Raw genomic sequence first — 19,450 nt, forward strand, 5'->3', positions numbered from 1 at the left:
TGAAATACTCGTACCATTGAACTCATAAACATACATTATTTGTAGAATTTTGCCACGAGCTCTAGTATTCTCAGTGCTTTTCTGGTTCACCCTCAGATGGATCTGTTTTAAGACAAAATATCAGTATGGCTTGCATTTATTGTCAATTCATTTTGTTGCCTTCAGCAGGAATTCTGATCTTTAATCAGTTTGACCCTGAAGGCCTTAAGGAACTCATTATTCAATAATAGATGTTGCCTTCAGAGGCTTTAATGATTAGTTTTCAATGTCGACTCTGAAAGCAGCAGCAACTGTTTTTGCCGCTGATAATGGAAATGTTGGAGGGAAAATTCAGTTCCTGGCCTTATTACTTGTACTCCACTTTTGAAGCCACAGCACAAAACTAATGACTTGTTGGCTCTGCATTTGGCACTAATGAACAGGAAAACTGTAAATAAATGTCACAACTCCAAATAACGTGCTTTGTTTGACCCAGTCTCACCACCTTAATTGCTGAATATCTTTCATTTTCATTCAGTGCCCCCCCCCCCCAAAAAAATCCTTTTGGTCTTCCCCGTCACGTCTCTTAAAGCAAAATCAGAGTGCCAAATATAGACTGGGACTCCTACCCTGGCTTTTTGATGACGTTAGTGCCTGACCAGAAATGAAATGAGATTGTCACATGGAAATCAGGTTGTAGACACGCCCTGCAGCTTCAGAGGCTGCTGGCTTTGGCTTTGGAATTTGGACCAGCTGACATCCTGTGAAATATTTCCACAAGAAAGTCAGTGGAGTGGTTGTCATGTGCAGAGAGTGTAGCGCCTGCACAGGAGCGAACGGCAGCCCAAAGTGGGTTAATTTGAGCTCATTGAATCGGGTTTGCCCACTGACCACACACACACACACACACACATATATATATATATATATATATATGAGGTCTGTTAGCAAAGTATCCGACCTTTTTATTTTTTTCAAAAACTATATGGATTTGAATCATGTGTGATTGCATCAGACAAGCTTGAACCTTCGTGCGCATGCGTGAGTTTTTTCACGCCTGTCGGTTGCGTCATTCGCCTGTGGGCAGGCTTTGAGTGAGCACTGGTCCACCCCCCTCGTCGGATTTTTATTGTTTAGGAATGGCGGAACGACTGCCGCTTTGTTCCATGAAAATTTTTCAGAAACTCTGCCAGACAGCCAGATGGAAACCATTTGGAAGATTCAGATGGCTTTCGGTGAAGATTCTATCGGTATCACACGGATTAAGGACCATTAAAACTGGATTAAAAACTGGCCCACGGCGGCGGAGGGCTCACCGCGCCCCGAGCGGCCATCGACAGGCTGGAATGAGCAGATCACTTCCAAATTTAAGGCTCTGTTGATGCAGGACGTCGTGTGACTAGCAGAGAAATTTCAGAAGAGGTCGGGATCAGCACTTTATCGGCACATTCCACTGTTAAAGGACATTTTCTAATGAAAGATGTGCGGACGAATTCGCGCGCCGCGACGCAGCCGCTCATGGCGCGGGAGAAACAACACCTCCGTGTTGGAAGTCTCACAGGACAAGTTGGAACATGCCCAGCTGTTAAACAATTTCTCCGATACTCACTCGACTGAAAAGCCACCGAAACCCGTCTGAATCTGAATCAGCCGACAGGCATGAAAAAACTCACTCATGTGCAGGAAGGTTCAAGCTTGTCTGATGCAAGCGCACGATTCAAATCCATATAGTTTTTGAAAAAAATAAAAAGGTCGGATTCTTTGCTCACAGTCTCGTGTGTTTATATATATATATATATATATATACGAGGGCTGTCAATAAAGTATAGGTCCTTTTTATTTTTTTCAAAAACTATATGGATTTCATTCATATGTTTTTACGTCAGATGTGCTTGAACCCTCGTGCGCATGCGTGAGTTTTTCCACGCCTGTCGGTGACGTCATTCGCCTGTGAGCACTCCTTGTGGGAGGAGTCGTCCAGCCCCTCGTCGGAATTCCTTTGTCTGAGAAGTTGCTGAGAGACTGGCGCGTTGTTTGATCAAAATTTTTTCTAAACCTGTGAGACACATCGAAGTGGACACGGTTCAAAAAATTAAGCTGGTTTTCAGTGAAAATTTTAACGGCTGATGAGAGATTTTGAGGTGATTCTCTCGCTTTAAGGACTTCCCACGGTGCGAGACGTCGCTCAGCGCTCTCAGCCGCCGTCGTCAGCCTGTTCAAGCTCAGGCTCTATTGATCCAGGACGTCGTGAGAGAACAGAGAAGTTTCAGAAGAAGTCGGTTTCAGCATTTTATCCGGATATTCCACTGTTAAAGGAGATTTTTTTAATGAAAGACGTGCGCACGGGTCCGCGCATCGGGACGCAGCCGACGCGGTGCGGCGGCACAGGAAAAACACCTCCGTGTTGATAACCATTTGTAAAATCCAGGCGGCTTTTGATGGCTTTCAGTGGAGTGAGTATATGAGAAATTGTTTAACAGCAGGACATGTTCCAACTTGTCCTTAAGGCTTCCAACAGAGGTGTTTTTCCTGTGGCAGAGCGTCGCGGCTGCTGCGTCCCGACGCGCGGACACGTCCGCACGTCTTTCATTAAAAAAATCTCCTTTAACAGTGGAATATCCGGATAAAATGCTGAAACCGACTTCTTCTGAAACTTCTCTGTTCTCTCACGACGTCCTGGATCAATAGAGCCTGAAATGTGGAGGTTTTCAGCTTGAACAGGCTGACGACGGCGGCTGAGAGCGCTGAGCGACGTCTCGCACCGTGGGAAGTCCTTAAAGCGACAGAATCACCTCAAAATCTCTCATCAGCCGTTAAAATTTTCACTGAAAACCAGCTTAATTTTTCGAACCGTATCCACTTCGATGTGTCTCACAGGTTTAGAAAAAATTTTGATCAAACAAAGCGCCAGTCTCTCAGCAACTTCTCAGACAAAGGAATTCCGACGAGGGGCTGGACGACTCCTCCCACAAGGAGTGCTCACAGGCGAATGATGTCACCGACAGGCGTGGAAAAACTCACGCATGCGCACGAGGGTTCAAGCATGTCTGGCGTAAAAACATATGAATGAAATCCATATAGTTTTTGAAAAAAATAAAAAGGACCTATACTTTATTGACAGACCTCGTATATATATATATATATATATATATATATATATATATATATATATATATATATATTTCTCATAGCACTTGAGGTAATCTTTCGTCCCTTCTTTTCTTCCTTCCTGCGTTTGACAGGTGATCCAGAGAAACTGCTGCCTCTGTTTTCCCACATCAGAGCCGGTGAGAGTTTCTGCCATTTTTCTCTCCACTCAGTTTTTTGTTTCAGATTTAGAGTGATCTAATTCTGTCCTTTTCTTTTTGTTTTAAGATGTAGTCACTGCTGAAAAGTCTTGGTGTGTAATTTTGTACGAAGAAAATAAAAATTCTGAGCAGGTAATTTAATGAACAGCCAAATATGTGGCACGCTCGATGTGGGTTGACATTATAAAACTCAAAATACTTTTCTGTTAAAGACAGAATGGCAAAACATGATTCTGAAATTTCCAGGCCTTTTTTACCATTAGCACATGTGATTTGCGAAACTACGTGTGCCAATTACACATCACCCTCCCACATTAAGAGGTGTGAAGGAAGGAACCATTTAGTTCTCCAGTCACCTGTACTTGTGCTACGTCCAATTGTAGTGTTCCAAAAGAAAAAAAACAACCTTCTTTTACTAACTTCAAGGCTGACTTAATGGTGTGGTTCCGTAACACTTCCTGCTGTCTGCCTGCCAGCACATCTCAGAGCAGTTCAGTTCAAGACAAAATTGGTCTTTAAATGATTTAACATTTTAGAGTTAGAGACACAAAATTCATTGATTGACTGTGCAGAAGTAGACGAGCAGGGGAAACCACCAAGATATCATGATACCTCTGAAGACGTTACACATGTCCACTAGCCATGCAGCAGGTGGCAGTGTTCAGTATGTGGCCGGTAGGTCTGTGGACTTATTACATAAACAAAACAAAGTTGGTTTTTTGATTGACAGAGTGCATCAGAGTTTATCAGATATTACTAAGGGTGTAACGATACATGTATTTGTATTGAACTGTTTCGGCACGGGTCATTCGGTTTGGTACAGGGCTGTGCACGGGTGAGTTGGCGTTGCGTGTTTACCTGCAGTGTTGCCAACTTAGCAACTTTCTTGCTGAATGTGGTGACTTTCCAAACCCCCTTGACGACTTATTTTTTTCAAAAGCTATTAGCACCAAATCTAGCTGCTTTTTCTGTTGTTACCGGAGACTTTTCTGATGTTTGGCGACTGAAAGTGAAAGTCTTTGTTGTCACTGAGCGGCAGCGGGTCTCCTCTTCCTCCTCTGCTGCCTGCAACAGCCTCAAAGCACCGAGCAGAGGGATATCTACAATCCTCCTCACTCGGACTCGCTCAGCCTACTGACCTCATTTGCTGCACTGTGACTAAATAGTCCCCAGACTTTGAGGAGCCCTGGCCTTGAGAAGTTATTTTATTTTAATAAGTGATGGCCAATTTTAATGGCAAAATAAATAAACAAACCAAGAATCAAGTTTATTTGTGGCTCTAAATATTTTAATTTTTTTTTCTTACCACACTCATTATTATCATAATGTTTTTTGGTTGTGAGCAGTACAGGCTGTAAGTCTGCAGCACCAGTATTGTGTCGAAAACTTGCAGATGCGAGCATGTGTTTGTTGTGTAACAAATGTGCAAACATAATATTTTTATACCATTTGCTTTTTTTGAAGGCTAAGACCATTTGAATGACAGACCACTGTTAGACCACTTGCCTCAGAATGCCACAAAGCTGTGGTTAATGTACCGTGCAGTCACTCGATATTAGGCTGTCTGGACAGGATTGTTGGTTTAATCATTTTGCAATTTAGATTAATTTAAACTCTATTCGACACACACCTCATACGGCTGCAGAATGCACAATGTTTCAGCCAGACAGGAGTCATTTTATGTCTTGTCCTGCCCTGAGCCCTTGCCAAGATGTGAGTCACTCAGCACATGTATAGAAGGGAAAAAAACAATCACTAATTTTTTTCCAGCTCATAGATCAATTGCCAATGAGCTGTAAAGTTCGCACTGTACACCTGAAGTTTCTCAATTACACAGGAAGTAGGGTATTATATAGTATTAAGTTTGTAAAGAAATGTCAGTAAAATGTCTCTCACTCTGACCACCAGTGAGAAAAGGGCACATTAACATGTTTTGAGCAGAACCAGGAAGATGCAGAGGACAAGGTGAGATGGAAATGATTGATCTGCTGTGGCGGCCGCTAGCTAGAGCAGCCGAAAGAAGACAACTACAACCCCTGGCAAAAATTATGGAATCACCGGCCTCGGAGGATGTTCATTCAGTTGTTTAATTTTGTAGAAAAAAAGCAGATCACAGACATGACACAAAACTAAAGTCATTTCAAATGGCAACTTTCTGGCTTTAAGAAACACTATAAGAAATCAAGAAAAAAAGATTGTGGCAGTCAGTAACGGTTACTTTTTTAGACCAAGCAGAGGAAAAAAATATGGAATCACTCAATTCTGAGGAAAAAATTATGGAATCACCCTGTAAATTTTCATCCCCAAAACTAACACCTGCATCATATCAGATCTGCTCGTTAGTCTGCATCTAAAAAGGAGTGAACACACCTTGGAGAGCTGTTGCACCAAGTGGACTGACATGAATCATGGCTCCAACACGAGAGTTGTCAATTGAAACAAAGGAGAGGATTATCAAACTCTTAAAAGAGAGTAAATCATCACGCAATGTTGCAAAAGATATTGGTTGTTCACAGTCAGCTGTGTCTAAACTCTGGACCAAATACAAACAACATGGGAAGGTTGTTAAAGGCAAACATACTGGTAGACCAAGAAAGACATCAAAGCATCAAGACAGAAAACTTAAAGCAATATGTCTCAAAAATCGAAAAATGTACAACAAAACAAATGAGGAACGAATGGGAGGAATCTGGAGTCAACGTCTGTGACCGAACTGTAAGAAACCGCCTAAAGGAAATGGGATTTACATACAGAAAAGCTAAACAAAAGGCATCATTAACACCTAAACAGAAAAAAACAAGGTTACAATGGGCTAAGGAAAAGCAATTGTGGACTGTGGATGACTGGATGGAAAGTCATATTCAGTGACTTTTAAGATTAGGCTTAAAACTTTCCTTTTTGCTAAAGCTTATAGTTAGGGCTGGATCAGGTGACCCTGAACCATCCCTTAGTTATGCTGCTATAGACGTAGACTGCTGGGGGGTTCCCATGATGCACTGTTTCTTTCTCTTTTTGCTCTGTATGCACCACTCTGCATTTAATCATTAGTGATCGATCTCTGCTCCCCTCCACAGCATGTCTTTTTCCTGGTTCTCTCCCTCAGCCCCAACCAGTCCCAGCAGAAGACTGCCCCTCCCTGAGCCTGGTTCTGCTGGAGGTTTCTTCCTGTTAAAAGGGAGTTTTTCCTTCCCACTGTAGCCAAGTGCTTGCTCACAGGGGGTCGTTTTGACCGTTGGGGTTTTACATAATTATTGTATGGCCTTGCCTTACAATATAAAGCGCCTTGGGGCAACTGTTTGTTGTGATTTGGCACTATATAAAAAAAATTGATTGATTGATTGATTGATTGATTGATTGATGAATCTCGAATCTGCATTGGGCAAGGTGATGATGCTGGAACTTTTGTTTGGTGCCTTTCCAATGAGATTTATAAAGATGACTGCCTGAAGAGAACATGTAAATTTCCACAGTCATTGATGATATGGGGCTGCATGTCAGGTAAAGGCACTGGGGAGATGGCTGTCATTACATCATCAATAAATGCACAAGTTTATGTTGATATTTTGGACAATTGAAAGGATGTTTGGGGATGATGAAATCATTTTTCAAGATGATAATGCATCTTGCCATAGAGCAAAAACTGCAAAAACATTCCTTGCAATAGGGTCAATGTCATGACATAGGGTCAATGTCAATGAGCAGATCTGTTTTGATGCAGGTGTTAATTTGGGGGATGAAACTTTACAGGGTGATTCCATAATTCTTTCCTCAGAATTGAGTGATTCCATATTTTTTTCCTCTGCTTGGTCTAAAAAAGTAACCGTTACTGACTGCCACAATCTTTTTTTCTTGATTTCTTATAGTGTTTCTTAAAGCCAGAAAGTTGCCATTTGAAATGACTTTAGTTTTGTGTCATGTCTGTGATCTGCTTTTTTTCCTACAAAATTAAACAACTGAATGAACATCCTCCGAGGCCGGTGATTCCATAATTTTTGCCAGGGGTTGTAGATGATAGATGGTTACTTTCAGGAAGGAAGGCTGCACTGTGGTTCTGTCTGGGTAGTTACCAGTCAGGACCCAGGGCAGTTGTGTGAGGTGGTACTCATTAGAGCTGCAATGACTACAAAATTATTTGGCAACTAGTTTCATAATCAATTAATAATTTTCAGTCATTTTTTAAACAAACAATGCAATTTATTTCATTCCAGCTTCTCAAACATGTTTATTTTTGGGATTGACATTTTTCACCATTTTCTGACTTTTTTTTGATCAAACAACTAATTGATTAATTGAGAAAATAATCAACAGACTAATGAAATGTGAAAATAAGCGTTAGTTGCAGCCGTAGTGGTCATAGATGATGCAGCATGCAGCAGCAGTTCATGCTCTTAAAGCTGACATTATCTCTTGCTGTCAGTATGAAGCGACAAACCTGAGTCTCTGCAGTAGTAATGTCAAATCACTGCTGCTGTGTGGCTTTCATTGTTGAACAGTGGTGAAGATCATGAGCAAGATAAATGCTTTCCACAATGGCTGCCTCTCCAAGATATGTGCTGTTAAGTGTTCATATCTCCAGTTAAATACCTGACATGAAGACTGGTTCAATGAGACTGGTCCTCAAGAAATAAATCCCACATGAATGAGTCCTTAAAATGTCAAATGACAGAATACCAGAGATGGACACCACTGGGCAAAACAAAGCGAGGACAACCATAGACCCTTTGGGGCAGATCTGTAATGGCTGGACTCATGGAATCCAAAAAGTGTAATCAAGTGTGTCAATTAAAAGATGGAAATTATACTTAGCATTCTCTAAGACTGTGTTAAACAGACGTTAGCTCTGTCACACAGAGCAGGAGGGACCACATCAGTAGGACCCATCAATGAAGCTTCTGCAGCTTCACAATCTCAGTTCTCCTTGAATGAAGATCAAGGCACTTTTATTAATACCAGTGGTCTTGGCTAAAATGATGGCTCAGTCCTTGATCTTGGCTAAAACGATGACTCAGTCGGTGATCTTGGCTGAAATGATGGCTCAGTCCTTGATCTTGACTAAAACGATGGCTCAGTCTGTGATCTTGGCTGAAATGATGGCTTAGTCTGTGATCTTGGCTAAAATGATGGCTCAGTCCAGGATACTCAACACTGCAGTGAGGCAGCAATGTCAAAGCCTTTTGTTTTGATGAATTAAAGTCGAGGCCTCATTCCCTCTGACCACATCCTCCAGCTCCTCTTAAGACATTCACAGGCCAGGTGGGACATGTGATCGCTCCTGCATGCTCTGGGTCCAGTCCAAGAATCACACCTTACCATGGTGGAAGAGTTGATGCACTCTTGTGGTCCTGGGAGCACTGTGGTCTGGGGCAAGGATCTCTCAAACAAATTGGTCTCAGTGAAGGCCAGACTGAGTGATTTGAAAATTCTTATAAATCTGCAGCATTTTGTTGAAGGTGTTAATGTGGAAAAAGGTGCCCAGCCTGGATGTGCAGGAAAAATCCTGGCAGATTAGCTGGTTGTGGTCATATCTAATTAGTAGAAATAATAATAAAATTGAAGGAAAATTGTGGCAAAGTTAAAGAGCTTATCTTTAAAAGGTTTCACAGACCTTCTATTTTTTAATCTTGTTTTATTTTGATTCAGTTTTACCAACATCTGGACCCTCCTTTAGCTCTCGGTAATGAAGGCGGACATCCATGGAGACTGGTTTGTCTGGGCAGACTTTTTCTGGAGGGGAAAAAGGAAAATTAATAGCTCAGGGCTGTCACTATAAATCCCCATGAGGCAGAGCACATGCTCAAGTTCAGGCCAGGCTTTCTTTCCCTTGTTCTTATTCGCTCTTTCGCTATTTAAATTCTCACTGTTTTCTTGCGGAGAGGTGTCACAGACACTTAATGTTCTGTTCTTTACATTCAAGTTTAATTCATCCACAGTGTATATTAAGGCTCTCATTTGCTCTAATCTGTAAAATTGACTTGACATTATTCTGCCAATAGTTCAGTACGTACTTCAGATACTTTTTCTACTTTGTAAAATGTTTAGAGATGGAATCCATACATTTCTAGGGGTGCAATTAACAATTATTTTCATAATCAATGAATTGATCAATTGTTTTCTCGATTAGTTGATTAGTTGTTGGGTCTGTAGAATGGTGAAAGTTTTGATGAATGTTATCCAGATGATACCATTGAATGTCTTGTTTTGTCCACAGCCCAAAGATATTCAGTTTGCTAGTACAGTAAAGCAGTAAGTAAAAGAAAACAGAAAATAGTCACATTTATAATGTTGAAATCAAGGAGTTTAGATTTTTTTTTTAATTGACTCAGAACAACTAATCGCTTATTAAAATAGTAAATTAATGTACCCTATTTTACAGAGTATAAAAAGCTTTTTTTTTCTCTTCCTAGTTTGGGAAGTCATGTGACTTATACTGCGGAACTACCTATATATATATTAAAAAATTCCACTTTTGTTCTGGATAATAATAATTACAATGAGTATTTATATGGGACTTTCCAAGACAACTAAACAAAATTTAAAAAAAACAAAACAATGGTTATCTGTATACTCACTATACTCACTCAGCCACTTATTTAGGTTTTTGCTTCTCAATCACTACACTTAAGCACAAGGGAAAAGTAGGAAAAATTTAAAATGGAATCTCAAAATTTGTAACAGCTGGGTTCTGCAAAATTCAGATTGTAAAAATGGAACATGGGAAAAAATAAATAAAATATGAACCAAACGATTCGCTACTGTTTAAAACACCACACATCCCAGAGTTGCTCACTTTGTACATTTATAATTGCATGTTGAGCTCAGTGCTCTGTTCATGAATCAAGATTAAACCTTGCCTTCTGCAAACCTGAGAGCGGGGAGTGAGTGAGAGGGAGGATGTAGGAAGTGGAAGTTAAAGTGGGGAGAGGATGTGTTTTATAGCCTCAGTTATATCCATTGCTCACTAACATCTTAAGTTTGCTTCACAACACCGGCCCACCTTATGTGCATGTTTGAGCTCTTAGAGCAGATCACAACACAACAACCCCACTGTCGCAGTCAAGTTTAATCCAAACTACACACACACACACACACACACACACACACACACACACACACACACACACACACACACACACACACACACATATATGTGTATGCACACATTAAATCTCACCTAAACTGCCATTGTATAAACCGGATATTCACACTCACCGGACAAAAGCAAAAGTCCCACTGCACTGGTTTTCTATGTAATAAACACCATATATAACAGATTTTGTTTAACCATCTGGGGCTGATGCCGTCGTATACAACAGCTGGGACCAAGCTTTACTACATTATAAATAGCTTTTTAATGATATGAGATAGAAAATTACTCTTTTTTTGCTGCAAAGTTTACTCCGCGGACTTTCGATCCACCGTCGGCCATCTTTGTACTCCTCATAGAAGCTGTGTGATGATGTTCGCAATGCGAGTGTCCAATTGGAATTGGTTCACCGTCACATGGTTTTCCAAAATCCAATTGTAGGACAGATTTACCTCGCATAATAAACCAAAGATCATTTTCAGAAGTGATATCTTACTAGTTGGCCCGTTTGAATAGCCCCCTAACTCTTCCAATGCGCCCTGCACCATTACGCACAGCGAACATGAAAGTAGACGGAGAGCCTCGCATGACAATCTCATGTGCTCAAAGAAAGAGTGTGTAATTATCAGGATTGTTCCACTAGTTTGCATTTGAATGTTACTGGATTATTCTGTGGCTCTCTCCCTCTGGTGTAAAGCACTGTTTACCATATCAATGAGGTGAGGGAGAGGCGCCGCTCCTCAGACTGGAGCATAAACGCATAGACCATTTTGTATATATTGTTCAAAATGTGCATTTGTTTATTGTTTGAACTTTTTTGTTGTACAGTCTTTCACACAAGACCTCAAATTACCTTTATAAAGTGTCAAAACAGTTGTTTATTATAGTTTGCTGTGTATTTTGAATAAATGTGTGTGGAAAGTTATTTTTCGCTTTACTTTTTTCTTTGTTATTTTTGATTGTAAACCTTTATTACACTTATAAAACGCAACAAAAGCATATATATTATGAAAGAACAGGCTGTCCTGAAAAAAGAGACATAAAACTTGATTGTGGGATGCAGGGAGAGCTGTTAACAGCAATAATAATACATTTATGCCATGCGAGTGAACTGTCCAAAAATTGCCCTAGAGGTTTAATGTATTTTTGCTCACATCGGACAAAATGTCCCGCCCCATCATAGTATATTCCATTAAAACCACACACATGTACTGGACAGAGCAGTCTGGGTGTGCCCAGTAACAGAGGTACGAAATGAAGTTCAGCATTAACACTCGCTAATTCGAGCAAAGTGGGTAACGTATTTCCTTGATTAAAAGCCCAGCTGTTAATTTCAGAATCCAAATCGAATTTATTGCCAAGTAAGTTTGCACATACAAGGAATTTGATCTGGTGTTGTTTGTGCATAAACAATAAGAACAAGAAAAGAAATGAAAAATACTTCTACTTTTTTTCAAACCGTGCTTAGACACGGGTTTGTCCGTTTTATACGTATAACATATTTCTATTATAATGGACAAAATTTGCTGGTCCACTTGAATCCATTATATGCAAGTTTTACTGTATTACAGATACACTAAATGCTGCCTGACTTCATAATAAAGATCAGTAATATATCATAAGCTAGGCTTTATCCCATGGCAAATTGGTCTCAGGTGAGGGGCCAGACTGAGAATGGTACACAAAGTCTACATGGACATACAAGGCAGAGGAAACACGACGTAGCCCGGAGGAATACCGGGACCCTCATCAGCGAGCACCTGGCTTGCCATGGAGCTTGGCTGTGCTCAACCCGAAAAGGCTGAGGGGAACCACTAGGGTTGGGTGCACTGTCCTGTGGGTGGTAGTGAAAGTCAAGTGCCTCAACAGACCAGACCCAGGTGGCAAAAGTTAGCTCTGGAGTATTGGAACGTCACCTTGCTGTGGAGGAAGTAGCTGGAGCTTTGAACATTGAGCATTGAGGTACACTTGATGTGCAAGTCATAGTCACCCTGGAAATATGACCCTAAAATTTTAAATGTTAAGATGTTAAATCAACCGCTCAAAATTTAACATCACATGAAGATTTTGACCTCATAAAGTTAGCTATTGAAATATGTCCAATTGTTGTATGTTGTCAGTTTTGGGCTGTTAACGGACTACAAAAACTTTTTTTTACTTCACTGACAGGGTGATGCTGTAAAGGTTGAATATATGTGACCCCTTTAAAACAGGCCCGGGAGCTGTCCAACGGTCCTTGTGCTGTCATGAAATCGCATTGAACTCTCCAAAGATCGCTCAGCTGCCGTCAGGACCTTACAAGGTCCTCTGTATCCTCTCACAAACCATCATGATCACAATAGTTGTGGTGAAGTATGAAGCTGCATCTGATTTCTGCAGGAGAGTTGCCAAGCCCAGAAGACACACAAATTCCACAAATGCCATGCAAAAACACCTCACAGAAAACCCCATAACAGCCTTGCGGACACGCAGTGATCGCGCCGCGGCAATAGCAGCTCCTCTACTGTAACATGATCAGAGTAGTATCATTTCAATATCACAGCGAGCGGATGCACAATGATCAGAGCTGTGTGCCGTGATTTTTATGAATAAAGTTCATTTTATAAACTGCTGTTATAAGGCACTAAATGAGTTTCTTGCCAGCTGATGTCCGCCGAGTTCATCAGAAACTTTTGTGCAACATCATTTCACCGTTGTTGTTGCTGCCACTTGTCTTTTGTTCTTGTCTGTCTTCATGTTGTTTTGGTGGTCGGCTCTTCCTTATAGAAGTTGGCTTTGAGTAGGATGTTGTAGGCTGATCGGGAAGGGTGGATGGGGGCCACACATGCACACCATTTTCACTCATGCACTACATACTATCTGTCTTGCAAGAACAAATTGTATATATGTGTATTTATGTATATAAACGGTTCTGCCAGTGTGGCATTTACCACTGCTATATATGCAGACGGGGGGAAAAAAGAAACTTTTGTGCGTGTTCAAATTTGAACAGATCAGTTGGAGAGATTTGTTTTATGCTTTTTCAGCGGCTGATGGCTCATTCTGGGTTTAAGCTCCGGTGTCAAGTCAGCGCAAGCGGACATGCAGCTGGACTGTCACCGAAAGGGCACAGAACATCAGACACGTCAGACAAGTAATCTGCAGCCTGATTACTGTGATGACAACCTGTAGCACTAACTAACTTAAAACCTGTAATCATGGAAGACAAAGCAAGCTAAATATTAAATGAATCCTTTTTCTGTATTTCTGTACGTGCACATTCAGTTTGGATTATGCCGTGTGCTACCGTGCGCTTCACAGCACCTGCCTGAAATACCTCATGTGGAATGTTTTCGTATGTAAGTAGGTACATTATATTCATTGTGGATGTATCACAGTTTTGTCCTGATTTCCATGAATTGTATAGTCCAGAGTGTGACACAGACACCTTGTGGAGCTCTGGACAAAAGAAGAAGAAAAAAAATGGTCATGTGACTATTTTTCAGTCCCTGCAGTTGCTTTTAGAATAGCTGTTTTTCTTATCTCCCGCTGGCCATTTTTCTGCAGATTTAGCTGCCTGTGAATGACGGGAAAATGCACGCGCATACACACGCTCTCACCCAAGATAAAGCCAAACTGACGAGTGTGAAAAATTAACCATTTCATTTTTAGCTTGTTTTGACTGCGCTCTCTTCCTCACTTTCTCGTGCATGCTGTCTCTCTCTCAGTGCACACAAACAGTTAGGAAATATGAAAGCCAACCACTCAAAATCCAGCATACAAAAAAAAAAAAACGGCAGATTTTCGTGGAAATGTTCCGTCTTCTTTTGCGCAGAAACTCCATGTGAGACAACAACGTGCACAATGGCTGCTGAAGCAGTTACACAGAAAGGTGTTTTTGCGTCACGTCTGTGGATCGGGCACCTTTAAAGCCACACCACAGACTCACAACTGCCGCTGTCCTGTGTAAAGGGGGCCAAATTTTTCTTAAATTGAGATGATAAACACTTCCAGTCTTTCTACTGTTTGTTTTTTGTGTTTTCATATTGCTTGATCTTAACACCAAACTGCATTAATGTTTAAGCATATTAAAGTGGCTCAGCACACTTTCTGCACACACTCCACCACCTTTGATATACTGCTCTCTCCTGAGATTACGATATATGTGAGTTGTAGTATCTTCAAGCGTACCTAATGAACTCTCAGATTGGATGCAGGTGAGCAGGTATTAATCTCCCACAAGTGCCCAGGCTAATTTTGGTTTTATGAAACCACTGGTTCTTTTGGTTCTGCCTCTGCAGTGGAGATGATTTGCCCTTGACTTGCCCTCTGCTGCTTTGAGTCCAGCTGGTAATGGTGGGTGGGTGGGGGGGATATTAAGGATGTAAAAAAGCAATAAAAGAAGACATTAATATAAAATATTATGTGGTGTTTAGAAAGCTTAAAGTCTCATCACATTCATCATAGTCATTGCCTCTGTTATTAGATAAAGTAGACGTATCTGTGTGATGCTGTGCAGACCTCAGAATCAAATTTTTAGCACAGATGCTCAAAATAATGGATGAGTGAATCCAATGCAGCATAGGCCTACGTACGTTCAAGTATTCATATGTAAAGACTTTCAAATAAATTGTGTTGTTGTTGATTTAGTTCCACTAAGACAATATAATAGTTTATAACATAGAGCCTCTACATAGTAAAGTTCATCCTCCAAAGAAATTCCATTTCAGTTCAGTTTGTACGGCACCAACTCACAGCATCACCCCAGGGCACTTCACAAAGATAAAGTCAAACCTTATCCATCCCTTGAGCAAACACATTGGCCACAGTGTCAAGGGGAAAAACTCCCTCAGGAGTTTTTTTGATTATAGGATGAAACCTCAAGTTGACTGGACTTAGAGGGGTGACCATCTGCACTCGTCATACCACCAAATACAATTTAACAAATGAAACAAACTATAACAAATAACTGTCAAACATGCAAAGCTAAGAAGAACTACACATCCATCTACTCATAAAGTCCAGTTGCCGTATTCAGCAGTTTTCCAAACAGTCAAGCAGTCAAGATTGTGGACCCATGAAATGGAGCCCATTACAATCATCAGTGATTTGACAGTTTTGATCCTTTGTAAAAATCCACCATATCCTTCTAGGCCCTGCCAGTCCAATCAAGAACTTTCTTTTTCTTGCATAAATTCTACCTGTCTTCAGTTTTTTTTGTAATATTTCTTCGTTTATAGTTTTATGGTTATAGTTTTTCAGACACAGGTTTCACATACATTCTTGGTTATGTTTTCGCTTTCTGTTTTTGTACAATAATCATACCTAAGTGCCATATGTATTCTTGTTTTCCTGTGTCAGAACAATTTCTTTCAGACATACAGTTTGTTCAGAAATAGCTATTACTTTAGAAGCCCCTTATAGAATATTTTGAGGTTATTGGTCAGTAGATGGTTGCCGTGGTAATCAAACTAAAAGTAAGGCTGAGCAATAGACTTATGGGGGAAAAGGTATACTTGGTGTCATCTCAGTAAAATACAACTGATTATGACCAATTATGACTTTTTTCAAAGGTATAGGAGTGATTATATGGCAGTGGCTTTCTTGTTGCCATCATAAAAGAAAGGGCTACCACTAGATTTGAACCAACACCTCATTATAGCAAATGTGGCCTGTTGACACCTTGTTTGTGGTTGAGAGACAACATACATTGATGTCATATGTTCCCTGTTAGATAAATGGTAAATGGTTTGGATTTATATAGTGCTTTTCCATCTATATCAGAGGTTCAAAGCACTTAACAGTAATGACTCACATTCACCCATTCACACGCCGATGTCAGGGTGCTGCCATGCAAAGCGCTCACTACACACCAGGAGAAATTTGGCAATTAAAGACCAAGGGCCCTTAGTAATTTTCCAGCCAGACGGGGGTTTGAACCAAAGATCCTCTGGTCTCAAGCCCACCGCTTAACCACCAGACCATCACCTCCCCAGAACATTACCTCCCACCTGTATGGACACACATACTACTTTGTGAAACCACCTTTTGGCGTATGAGACTTGGCGGTGTCAGCAAAGCGTTGCAGCCATCTCATGGGCGGTGCTATTTGATTTTGGGTGATTTGCAACTGGTGGGCACGTGATTGGGCACTCATGGATGATGGGCTGCACAGTCGGTTCCACAGCTCCGCATATACAGGTTGCAAATGGGCATAAACCCCAGTGGTAGATGTTGGAATTGAATTGGCCCACACCTGCCCATAACTGGTTCAGTTTGCTCTATTCTGTGTGTAGAAGATCTGCAACTGGTGGTGACAGTAAATTGAGGATGACGAAGCTGAAAATCAGTTCTCAATGCTTTGATGTTGAAATTTGAACTGCGTAGATGGCTACCCAATTGTTGAGCCTTTGACTGGTGAACTATGACAGTGCGCTGGGTTGGCATATTCTGCTGTGCTGTAAACCACAGTGAGAATGGTGGTATGTTGGGTGGTCAATCTGGCTCCACGTGAAGTCCTGGCATGATGTCAATGGAGATTGTTCTTGGAGTATTGTTTCAGCCATAATGCGAGATATTACTTGTATGTCAGCTTCCTATCTAGTCACCCCAAAATATGTAGGAGAGGGGCTATAAGGCAGAGGTGTATCATCAAGGGTGTTTGTGAGCTAGCATCAAGCCTTCTTGGTGTTGATGTGGAAGGCATTTGAGGTAGTTTCAGTCACACACATCTTGTCGCCAGGTCTTAAGGTATGCTGCAATTTCTGTTATGTCCACCGTCAGGGTATTGACGATTTTCAACGATTTTGAAGGAAAAAGGGTGATATCGTCAGCATAACCATACTGTTGTGATGTTGTATGTGGCAGGTCACTTTAGTAGATGTTGAACAACATGGGAGCTTGAACTGAACCTTGGGGTGCTCCATTGCGGAGACGTTGTGGTCGACTGGATTGTCCATCATTTCATGTGGTGGGGCCCTGGTGACTGTCATTTTGGCAGGTGAACAACACCACTCAGAAACACAGCAGCTACCTTCATTTTGTGATGCAAAAGGGGTGGGACAGCCACGTCGGACAGGAGTTTTCGGCACACCTTGCACACTGTACAGGCTCGAGCAACTGGTCATTTACAATGTGATTCTACAACTGTGCAGTCTCTAAAACGTTTATTTTTGCTTACATTTACCCACTGCAACACCAGTGAACCACGATGCAATGACTTAAATCATTCTCTAATAGATCAGCAGAGCCAAAAGTGGTACTTCTTCAAACTCGGCCTCTTGAAACTTCCTCTCATCGCTTGCCTGCCAGTAACCATTGTTTAGCATGTAGGGTCAGGCTCCTGCGAGGACTTGAAAAGCGTTTAGAAGCCCTGGAATCACTGAAGAGTGACATTTTTTGTGACTAGTGGAGAGCTCTTACAATGCTTACAAGTACCTATCTCTCTCACCACACTCCCTCACGCACACAGCGCAGTGATACATGCATTATTATTCATGCCACGGCATCCCTGAGCCTCCTGCATGCTGCCTGTCGTTGGTACCGTGTGAATTTTCCTAAGCATGATGTAATACTCTACTGTGCATGCTGCAGCTCATGTAGTAATCTGACCAAGTCAAATTGATGGTTTTAAGAAAACAGAAAACTATCAACTGATATGACAATAATTTTTTTTAATAATTTCTCAAGAAATAATTTCAGCTGTAGGTATTTTTAGCTGCCAGAATGTAAAAATGTATAGTTTATTCTGATTTTGATATCACTTGAAATTGAATGTCTGTGGGTTATGGACTTTTTGGGGGAGGTGGGGTAAAAAGCGCTTTTCCATCTCAAAGTGCTTTACAATAATGCCTCACATTCACCCCGATATCAGGGTGCTGCCTTACAAGGCGCTTGCAACACACCGGGAGCAACTAGGGGATGAAGGATGAAGGATCTTGCCCAAGGGCCGTTGGTGATTTTTCCGGTCAGGCTGGTATTGATCCAAGGATCCTTTGGTCTCAAGCCCAACACTTACCACTAGACCATCATCTGCCCCAAAAAGGATAAAAAGGATAAAATAGTCTAACTTAATGATCTTTTTGAGGTCCAGTCCCAAAATCGCAATGTTCTGGTTCAGTTTTAGGTCCAAATGAAAATTGGATGGGTAGTAAAGTGCCTTAGCAGTCCCACAACCTAAAAAACAAACAAAATCCTGTATTTGAATTCTGCATCTGCCCCTTTATCCAGCTGTACTTCAGAATGCACGAATAAAGCGGAAGAAGATGGAATGGATGGATGGATTCTCATCAGATTTTGTAGAAATAGGTGACTGAAAAGGAAGAACTGATTAAAATGTAAGTGGAGTTTTTATCCTTCATTCAGTAGCACAGTCTGTCAGTGACTACGTTACATGCCGTTAATATTCGGGTTAAGGTCAGTATTCCAGTTTCTGAATCATTAGGAATAACCCGTTTACATGCTTAAGCAGACAAAGTTACTCCTGTATACATGGTCATTGGGTATCATTTGGAATATCCCCATCTAAAAAACAGCAACACACGTATTCCACCGGTGCTTGATTTGGTCTGGCGTTCGTGCAGATCCTGCTTTGTGTAAAACCCCTCCTTTCCTGTGTAAACACTCTCTTTTTTTTTTCTTCTGGGCGAGAAGATTATAAACAGACACACGCAGAACACAATGCACGTGCTCTCCCTTCGCTCGCTGCCTCCGGGGGTATGGATGCGGGACCCACAAAGAATCCAAGTCATGGCCACGGAGCTCTGCGGCTGCGGTATACCGAGACCCTGCGGGCGCTGGGGATTTTCTTCTCAACTCTGGACCTGTTGCCAGAGTTGGCGCGCTCTGCCACAGCAGAGAGGGGGCAGTATGTGGTGTTTACCGAGCCCACAGACCATCAGCGCATCGGAGGCAGAGCAATCGGCGGGTGATGCCGACCGGTGCCGTGACCGGCCCGCCTGATAAGGACGCAGAACACAATGCGCTGTTTAGATCGCGCTTCTGTGCTGTCCCGTGGGTTGCGCGCAGCCGCATACAAGTAGTTGCCGTACTCAAAAGACCAAGATTCCTTGCGGATAGGACATGCGCAGAACACAAAATA

At 41.5% G+C, this 19,450-nt stretch overlaps 1 protein-coding gene across 2 annotated transcripts in view; it reads left to right on the forward strand.

Moving 5' to 3' along the window:
• Positions 1-19,450, forward strand: part of tspan9a (tetraspanin 9a) — a 782,740-nt gene that overhangs the window by 74,259 nt on the left and 689,031 nt on the right. Inside the window, exon 1 of one of the 2 annotated variants that reach the window (XM_034177076.1) lies at positions 3,212-3,266. The exons of the other annotated variant lie outside the window; for it this stretch is intronic. The gene's annotated coding sequence lies outside the window, so the exon portion shown is untranslated. Of the gene's footprint in view, positions 1-3,211; positions 3,267-19,450 lie in introns of those variants that run through there. 2 annotated transcript variants of the gene reach the window in all.

The sequence above is a fragment of the Thalassophryne amazonica genome, chromosome 8 (assembly GCF_902500255.1).
Source record: "Thalassophryne amazonica chromosome 8, fThaAma1.1, whole genome shotgun sequence".
Classification (NCBI taxonomy): Eukaryota; Metazoa; Chordata; class Actinopteri; order Batrachoidiformes; family Batrachoididae; genus Thalassophryne; species Thalassophryne amazonica.